This window comes from Dromiciops gliroides, chromosome 2 (genome assembly GCF_019393635.1).
Source record: "Dromiciops gliroides isolate mDroGli1 chromosome 2, mDroGli1.pri, whole genome shotgun sequence".
Taxonomy (NCBI): Eukaryota; Metazoa; Chordata; class Mammalia; order Microbiotheria; family Microbiotheriidae; genus Dromiciops; species Dromiciops gliroides.
Genome location: NC_057862.1, coordinates 34,408,186 through 34,417,515, shown reverse-complemented (window position 1 = coordinate 34,417,515; position 9,330 = coordinate 34,408,186). Strand labels below are relative to the sequence as shown.

Genomic DNA, 9,330 nt, shown 5'->3' with positions numbered 1-9,330 from the left:
TTCTTTGGGAAGAAAGACTACTCATTTCTGCACACCTCATTGTGAATTTTTTCTTCTGCTGTTTTTCTTTCCCCTGTGAGAACAGGAAGCTGGGACAGCCTGAGGCTGGGATATGCAGAGTGGAGAGGGGGACATTAAAATTGGGGGAGCAGAGGGCAGAGAGAAAGTATATATGGGTCTTAAAAGAAAAATGTCCCAATTTGTTAGAGGGCTTGATCTCCACTCAAGTCTCTCTTTGCAGTACACACCTTTCCCCCTCCACAAACATCTCAGCTGCCACTAATCAAAGTAATTCATAATTCTGGGGCATTTTGATTTCACCCAGTTGGTGCTTGTGTGTAGGAACTTGGTTAGTAAAGTCCATCTGATTTCTTTTGTATGCATTATTAAGGATCCTCAGCCAATCAGGAGAGTCCTGTTGCTGGAAGCATCTTTAAGTGGGAAAAGGTCCTTTGGAGGTAGGTCTGGGTAGGGAGTCTGCTGTTCTCTCATCTGGATTGGTAAGAGTGGGAGAGCTCAAGAAAGTTGAACATAGATGGCCCTAATTTTCCTAAAAGGAAAGAAAGTAGATTCTTTAGACTATAGGCTGGTGAGCTTGATTGAGTTCAGTTCCTGTCCAAATTCTAAGAAATAGTTAAAGGGATGATTTTTAGGCACTTAAAAAAGGAAGAGGTAATGAGTTTCCAGAAGCCAGAATCAGTTTAAGGGAAACAGATTATGTCATACCAACATTTCCCTTTTTCAAAACAGGGTTATGAGACTGGTAAACTGAGGAAATATTCCAGAAATAAGACACTGGACCATCAGCCTGGGCCATTGGATAAAGTCTTATACTACATCATTGTGGACAAAATGGAAATAGGTAGGCTAGATGCGAATACAGTTAAATGGATTCCAAACTGGTTGAATGACAAGACCCAAAGAGAATCTTGACATCTGAGATATGGAGCTGAATTAAATGATGAAGATCATTTTACAGATGAGAAGACTAAGACCCAGAGAAGTTAAATGACTTGCCCACATGCTGGTTTCTCACTCATCACTGTGACAGTTACATGTGAATGGGGGTGGGGATTGGGGGGTGGGGGAAGGACAGGTGGAAAGACCAGTATGAGGTGAAAAGAAGCTGCTTGGGCAAAGAAAGAGAGAAAGGCTGGGAGAGGGGCTTCATACCTTAGCTCACTTTGAAGGACTACTTCTGGCTCAATGGAGTAAGCCAATTTTAAAGGACTTTCTCCCAACCCCATCCTGCCAAACACACACTCTCATCTCTCCTTTAAAAGATTCAGTTTTGCCTAACTGGATTAAGGAATCAACCTGTTTAGCAAGGAGAACTGCTTTCAGCACAACCCTGGTGTGCTGCAATAGAACCCTGCAGGGCTGTTATTCAAGACTCCTTGGCTAGGACATTGAGCTGCTGCTGCCACTGCCACTGCTGCTGCTGCTGCCAACCACCTGACATGGGAGATGTGTAGGGCTCTGTGCCCCTTCACTGGCAGCTTCAGATTGTCTGGGGTCTAAGCTTCTGACACGGGGGCTGACTCAGGGCTGCACCTAGACCATCCCAGGGGAGCCTGAGACACTATTTATGGGGGTGGAATGGGGGAGGAGGAACCCATTCATTCATGGGTCCTGCTGTTTACTGCAGTCATAGAATCAGACTCTCAGAGCTGGGAGGGCCCTTAGAACCCAGACTGTCAGACCTGAGAGAGCCCTTAGAACCCAGCCTGTCAGACCTGAGAGAGCCTTTAGAACCCAGCCTGTCAGACCTGAGAGAGCGCTTAGAACCCAGCCTGTCAGACCTGAGAGAGCGCTTAGAACCTACACTGTCAGACCTGAGAGAGCCCTTAGAACCCAGACTGTCTGACCTGAGAGAGCGCTTAGAACCTACACTGTCAGACCTGAGAGAGCTCTTAGAACCCAGACTGTCAGCCCTGAGAGAGCCCTTAGAACCCAGCCTGTCAGACCTGAGAGAGCCCTTAGAACCCAGCCTGTCAGACCTGAGAGAGCACTTAGAACCCAGCCTGTCAGCCCTGAGAGAGCCCTTAGAACCCAGCCTGTCAGACCTGAGAGAGCCCTTAGAACCCAGCCTGTCAGCCCTGAGAGAGCCCTTAGGTCCCAGAGATAGGAGAAATCTTAGAACATCAAATGTCAGAGTTGGTTATGACATAGAACACATAATATCAGAGCTGGAAGGGTCTTAGAATAGAATTGTCTGAGATGTGAAGAATCACCCTCCCCAAAAATATTTTTTCCTATGTTTTCCTATGTATCTGTTACCTATTCTGATACATTGTAAGCCCTTTGAGGGCAGAGATTGTTTCACTTTTGTCTTTGTGTCCCCAGCACCTAACAGTCTGGAGCATTGTAGATGTTTAATTCGTTACTCAATCAACAGACATTTTAAAGTGCCTACTATGTGCTATACACTATCCCATACAAAGAAAACCAAAGCATGCCTTGTCCTAAAGCTTGTTGCCTGATAAATTGGTAAATGTTAGGGTTGGACAGAACCTTGGACATCATCGAATTTGAGACCATTTTATAAATGAGGAAACTGAGGCTGAGAGAAGGGAAGGTATCTGTCTCTTTACTTGACTATAGTAAGTGGCAGAGAAAGGACTCAAACCCAGGTCCAGTGTTTGCCCATAGAATACATGCAGCAAGCTGTTGCTTGTAACATCAGTGGAGTTTGCCTTCAGGGCTCTATCACCTTTTCTAATCTCTTTCCTCTTTTTGCTCCCCCTCCCTTTCCCCCTTGCCCCCCTCCTCCCAGCTAGCTGCCCAGTTCCTCCTGAGATGGGAATGAATCCTAAGGCACCTGAGCGGCAAGTTTGGTTCTGCAAACTCACTAGCTGTGTGAGGCTGGGCTAGCCTCAGGAGGTGCTGGGTTCCCCCTTGTGGAGGGTCTGAATGACCACTTGTTGGGAATGTTGAGAGAATTTGGAATTAGGGATGGGTTGGAGCAGATGGTTTCTGAAATCCCGCTTATTCTGAGGCTCTGGGTTTCTGTAAAGGGTATCATGGAGACAATTAGCCAGTTTTAGACTAGATGACACTAGACTTTAATTCCTAATCCTGAGCTAAGATTAGCCCAGGTCTAGCCCACACAACTGTTTTAGGATAGCCCATCCAGCTGGTTTAGGATAGCCCACCCAACTGGTTTAGGATAGCCCATCCAGCTGGTTTAGGATAGCCCACCCAACTGGTTTAGGAGAGGTGTGGCAGGCACAGTATTAGCTCCTGGTTAAGCCTGGAGGGGAATAACTTCTCTCCTGAGTGTGCCTAAACTACACTTGTGATTTGTTCTTGCAGGCTCTCTGGTCAAAACTCGTTAGTCCTTTCATCCAATCCGGGCTCTCTCTTAGCCAATCAGGAAGCTTCCTGATGACAGGGGTGTTTCCAGGAAAGTTTCCTAATCCTTTAGCTCACTTGATAGGATTTGAGGATTTAGAACTAGAAGGGACCAGAGCTATAATCTGGGATCATATAGTCAGAGTTGCCAGGGGTTGGGAGTTATCTCATCCAGCTCCTGAATTTCACAGAGAAGGAATCTGAGGACCAGATGGGGATAGTGGCTTGCCCAGGGTCACAAAGGGAACAGATCCAAATTTCAAACCCAGGTCTTCTGGTGTTGCAGTGGATGGAACTCTGGGTCAGCAGTCAAGAAGACCTGTGTTCAAATCCAGCCTCAGGAATTTACCAAGTGTGTGACTCTGGGCAAGTCACTTAATCTCTGTCTGCCTCAGTTTCTTCAACTGTAAAATGGGAATCATAATAGCACCTGCCTCTCAGGTTGCTATGAGGATGAAATGAATTGACATATGTCAATGTGCCTGGCACATCATAGGAACTTGATAAATGCTTATTTCCTTCCACACCCAGAACTCTTTTCATTATATTACACTAACCTCATACCTTTGGACCCCTCCCCCATTTTATAGATCAGGAAATAAAAACAAATAAATAAGAGAAGGAAAGAGTGTTGTGTTGGACCGAGAGTCTAAGGACCTGAATTCGAATTCTACCTTATACTCTACTTGTGACCTTGGGCAAGTCATGGAGTCAGTTAGGTGTCACAATGAATAGAGCTTTGGGCCTGTAGTCAGGAAAACCTGCGTCCAAATCTGGCCTTAGACACTTACTAGCTGTGTGACCCTGGGTAAGTCCATTTCTGTTTGCCTCAGTTTCTTCATCTGTAAAATGGGGATAATAATAGTATTTACCTTGCTATGGAGGGCTCTTGAAGACCAATGAGATAATATCTGTGAATAAACTTCAAAGCTTTGTATACATGTCATTATTATTGTTTTTGTTATTCTGCCTCTCTGGCCTCAGTTTCTTCATCTGTAAAATAAGAGAGTTGGACTAGATGATCTCTAAACTCTCTTCTAGCTCTAACTCTATAATCCCATGACCACGTGACCAGGGGAGAGTCTAGAGCTCAGACCAGGGACTCTAAAAGTCATGTGGTCTGAGCCCTTCATTTTACAGAAGGAGAAATGTCAATCTTCCCAACCCAATTCATGTGGGTTAGCCTAGAAGCTCACAAAAGATACCTCACTCTTTACTTTCTCCATGTGAATCCCAAAGACCCTGACCATGACTCTACTCAGAATGGTTCCTTACTATTCTGTATTGGCAAGAGAAGCCCTCTCCGCCAGCCCTCAGCCCTGCTTTTCAACTCCTCACAGGATAATAAGACTTGCTTACTTCTCCTTGGGCATTCTTCCTGCCATCCTGCCTGGATCCTCTTCAGTATCTTACTGGCATCAATTTTTGCAACCCAGAATTCCTAATGAGAGAGACAAGAGAGGAGAAGAGAGCAGAGGAGAGGGGAAGGGAGGGGAGGGGGGAGAGAGAGAAAGGGAGAGAGAGAGAGACAGAGAGAGACAGAGAGAGAGAGACAGAGAGAGAGGGAGAGGGAGAAAGAGACAGAGATACAGAGAGACAGAGAGAGAGAGAGACAGAGAGGGAGAGAGTCAGAGAGAGAGAGAGGTAGAGAGAGACAGAGACAGAGATGGAGACACACACACACACAGAGAGAGAGAGAGAGAGAGAGAGAGAGAGAGAGAGAGAGAGAGAGAGAGATGGAGACACACAGAGAGAGAGAGAGAGAGAGAGAGAGAGAGAGAGAGATGGAGACACAGAGAGAGAGAGAGAGAGAGAGAGAGAGAGAGAGAGAGAGAGAGAGAGAGAGAGAGAGAGAGAGCATCTATTAAACTCTTATTATGTGATAGGTACTGTAATACACATGAGCCCCATTAAAAAAAGACAATCTCGGCCCTCAAAGAGTTTACAGTCTACTGAGTGAAACAACATATAGAGGCCTGCTGGAGACGGGAAAAAGAGAGAAAGGTGCCTCCCTAGGAGCATGGCTGGAGACTGCAGGAAGTTTGCTTGCCTGCTTAGATAAGGTAAATGACTCATCTATCAAAGCCCGGGGCTGGAGTCCTGGATTGGGGGGGTGGGGGTGGGGGAGGAGGAGATGGTCAAAGAGTAAGATAATATCTGGGAGACTGCAGAAAGTCCCCTTTCAAGATCATTGAGTCTAGCCCCCTCACTTTACAAATGGGTAAACTGAGGCCCAGAAGGGTAAAGGCGGGGCTGTGCTAGAGCCAGTTTAACCTGATGGGGAGAACCAGTTGTTAAATTTACAGTGTTAGCATATACATCTTGGCAAATGCCACAGATCAGGGCTTGATTTATTGTTTTTTGATTGTCTAGACTCAAGAAATTGACAAAGTGTTAATTTGCAGATTAAGCTTAAAACATCCTTGAGTATATCCCGTCCCCCCCCACCCCCCCAAGAGAGCTGGTTGTTAAACATTTACCACTATGTACACTGCTGGGTGTAGTGCTCTGCCTAAGGGTTTGTGTGTATGTGTGTGTGTGTGTGTGAGGCAATTGTGGTTAAGTGACTTGCTCAGGGTCACACAGCTAGTAAGTGTTAAGTGTCTGAGGCCAGATTTGAACTCAGGTCCTCCTGAATCCAGGGCTGGTGCTCTATCCACTGCACCACCTAGCTGCCCCTTCCGCCTAAGATTTTGCTGTTCATTCATTCAGTCCTGTCCTCATGACCAAGTAAGTACTAAATAGAAAAGATGGGTTTTGAGCCCAGGTCCCCTGGTTCCAAATGGAGCCCTATTTCCACTGAACTCCATGACCTGCCTGGAGGTGATTGCTTTTCCCACCCCAGGTAGCTCCCTTCCCACTGTACCCCCTGCCCTGAACTCCTTCCCCCTCTGTGTAACAGAGTTCTCTCACCCCCCCCCCCCCACTCTTCTCTCTCATGTAGGGTGCTCAGGGACCCTGAGCTCTCCACGGTCTGTCCCAAACACTCCCATACCCACAATCCCAGGGTAGCAATGGGGACAGACTATCATGATGTTAGCTTTCCTGGAGACAGGGTGAGTCACCGGGCACCAGGGACAAGTCCAGGCTGGGGAAATCTTCAGCCTCCCAACTGCTCCCTTCCTGCAGGGCTGTCTGAGGTCCTGGAGAATCGGTATTTTGTTTACTCTCTGCCTCCCCACCCCCTCATTTGTGCACACAGCTCTGGTTCCCAGTCCAACGGGGTGATGGGAATGTCTGTGCCCTGGTCTGGGAACAGGGCCTGTGAGGCTGTGGGAATGTCTGGGCTCTGGCTGGAGAACCCCAGGAGGGCCCTTCGTTCCCATGTCTTCCCATGCATTCCCCTGCTGCTCTCAAAGCCAGAACTTTCAGGCCTCCCCAGGCTGGAGTCAGGGCCATCCGGATCCCTCTGGCCTCCAGGGTCAGCCTTGGCCATGGGCTCCTGCACTCCAGTGTCATTTGTAGGATTCCTGGAGGCACCTTCCCCACCCCACCCCCCAAATCTCTACCCTAATACGAATAGAACCAGAAAATGGCTGCCCAATTCAGTAGGAAGAATGCTGTATTTGGAGGGGACCTGGGTTTATCTGAAGCATTGTTACTTCCTATGTGTGACATGGGGCAAATTTCTTAATCCCTCCGGGACTCAGTTTCCTCATCACGACAGGAGGGGTCAGACTATGTCCCCTCTGGCTCTCAGTCTAGGGTCCTATGGGCTTGGGAATCTTCTCTCTGGAGAGGAGATAACCATCAGAAACAAGACCGTCTAGTTTACCTCCTTCTCTAACAGTGGAGGGAACTGAGGAACTCAGTTCATTTGATGTCCTGATCTACTCTATCACCAATGGCTGAAACCCCACCCTTCTCCTTGGCTAAGTGGTAATAACTACTGGTCCTTATCCAGGCACTAGGGTTTAAAAGGCTTCTTACCCCTCACAAGACCTTGGGGTATAAGTCATCTTCAAGCATTGTTGTCCTCATTTTAGGAAGCCATGATGGCTTAATGGATAGAGAGATGGCTTCATGTCAGGGAGACCTGGGTTCCAGTCCTGACCCTGACACAGGATAGTTATGACCCTGGGCAATACTTCACCTCTTGGTGACCTAGGCAGCCCTTAAGACTATATAAGCTGCAGAACAATTGTTGACCTTAACAGTGGATGAAGTTCCCTATGGCAGTGAAAGCAAAGGTGTGGTCCCTGGCCCCAAAGATCTCCATTTTAGAGAGGCTAAATGGCTTGTCCATCCCCACAAAATGAAGAGCCAAGAGAACAGCACCCATAATAACAATATTAAATGTCACCAAACCCACATGAATGGTGATGCCCAAACTTGGTCCAAGATAAAAGAGGAAATACACCTCCCTCTTCTCAGTAGAGAGGTGGGGGCCTATGGGTACAGAATGCTGGGTATATTGTCAGATGTGGTTGCTTTGTCATTTGGGCCTTTGTTACAAGGGAAGATTCATTGGGGATGGAGGTTATATTAGGAAATGACTGATGTTAAAAAGGCATAAATAAAAGTTATTAATCGGAGGGATATAAAGTATTCATGATGTATAGGCCAAAAGAGGAACTATTAATTAATAAGTTAATAAAAGTCTCATGGTCCACTGAACTCAGTGAAAGTTTTAAAATCTAATTTTATTAGTTCTTTCCCAGGGCTTTTTATCAACGAAAGGACTTCAGCTCAAAGATCTTTGGTATTGAGTGTTTCTGAACTCGGTTTTGGATTAAAGAATTAAATAAAACAAAACCAAACCAAAATGAGCTTTCTTCTTCTGCCCTTAGGGATGACATTACAACCTTAGCTTCTCCATATGATGACCAGAGTACAAAACCCTGGGATCCTATTGGGAGGCTGGCCAGGCTGGGCTGAAATGAGGGAAAGGACAGAGAACAGAAGTGGTCTTGGAAAGGAAGGTACACTTACTCCTACCTTCTTCTCTAACCCAAGTCCTAGTTCCTTTTTTTCTCTCCTGTATTTCTGCCCTCACCTTCTTGTGGTCCATATAACCTTGGTGTTATATGGCCTGGTCCTAAATTGTTGTATTGGAATCCAGTATTACTGAAGGCTAGGACCCAGCTGGTGCAAAGATCACTTTATTGAGAATCAGAAAGCCTGAGTTCAAGTCCCAGTCTCTAATACTTAATAGCTGTGTGACCTTGGGTAGTTAATTTCTCTCTTGAGTCTCAGTTTCCTTATCTGTAAAACAAAATGGTTGGACAAGATATACTTCTAGTGTTCTTTTCAGTTTTTATGGTATGTGTATGTATGTATACGCATATGTATACATACACATACACACATACACATATATATTCTATGTTCTTTAAAAAAAACATAACTGAGAATGACCTGTTTATTTTAAACAAACTAGCATAGCATACACAACAGGATCCATCTTTAGGTGGATAGATCAAATAGTTGTCCACAGTCCAGTAAAATGGTGGTCACTGATGGTCAAAGTAATTCCTGAATCAGAGAGATCTGTAGATATAATTTAATCCAACTTGAAGCCGATGTCTTTCACATACTGATGGAAGCACTGGCGGCACATGTTCAGGCTGTATTTGTGGATCAGGCCATGCTGTTCGAACACATGCAGCACGACTGAGACCCCTGGTTGAATTTGCAAAGGTGGCTCCAGCAGAGCTGCTGGTAACCCATGGTGCCGCTAGCAAAGATGCGAGAAGAATGAAGAAGATGATCCACACAAAATATATTCTATGTTCTTTGTGTGTGTGTGTGTATGTGTGTGTGTGTGTGTGTGTGTGAGGCAATTGGGATTAAATGACTTGGTCAGAGTCACATAGCTAGTTAGTGTCAAATGATTTGAACTCAGGTCCTCCTGAATCCAGGGCCAGTGCTTTATCCACTGCGCCACCTAGCTGCCCTTATATTCTATGTTCTAAGGAATCTTTCAGCCCTGATCTTCTCTGTGCTCTAGAATCTAGCTTCTTAAACTATGGGTCG

The 9,330-nt window shown here is 46.0% G+C and overlaps 1 pseudogene; it reads right to left on the bottom strand.

Moving 5' to 3' along the window:
* Positions 1 to 8,857: 8,857 nt before the first annotated feature.
* Positions 8,858 to 9,024, bottom strand: LOC122737960 (annotated as a pseudogene).
* Positions 9,025 to 9,330: the final 306 nt, after the last annotated feature.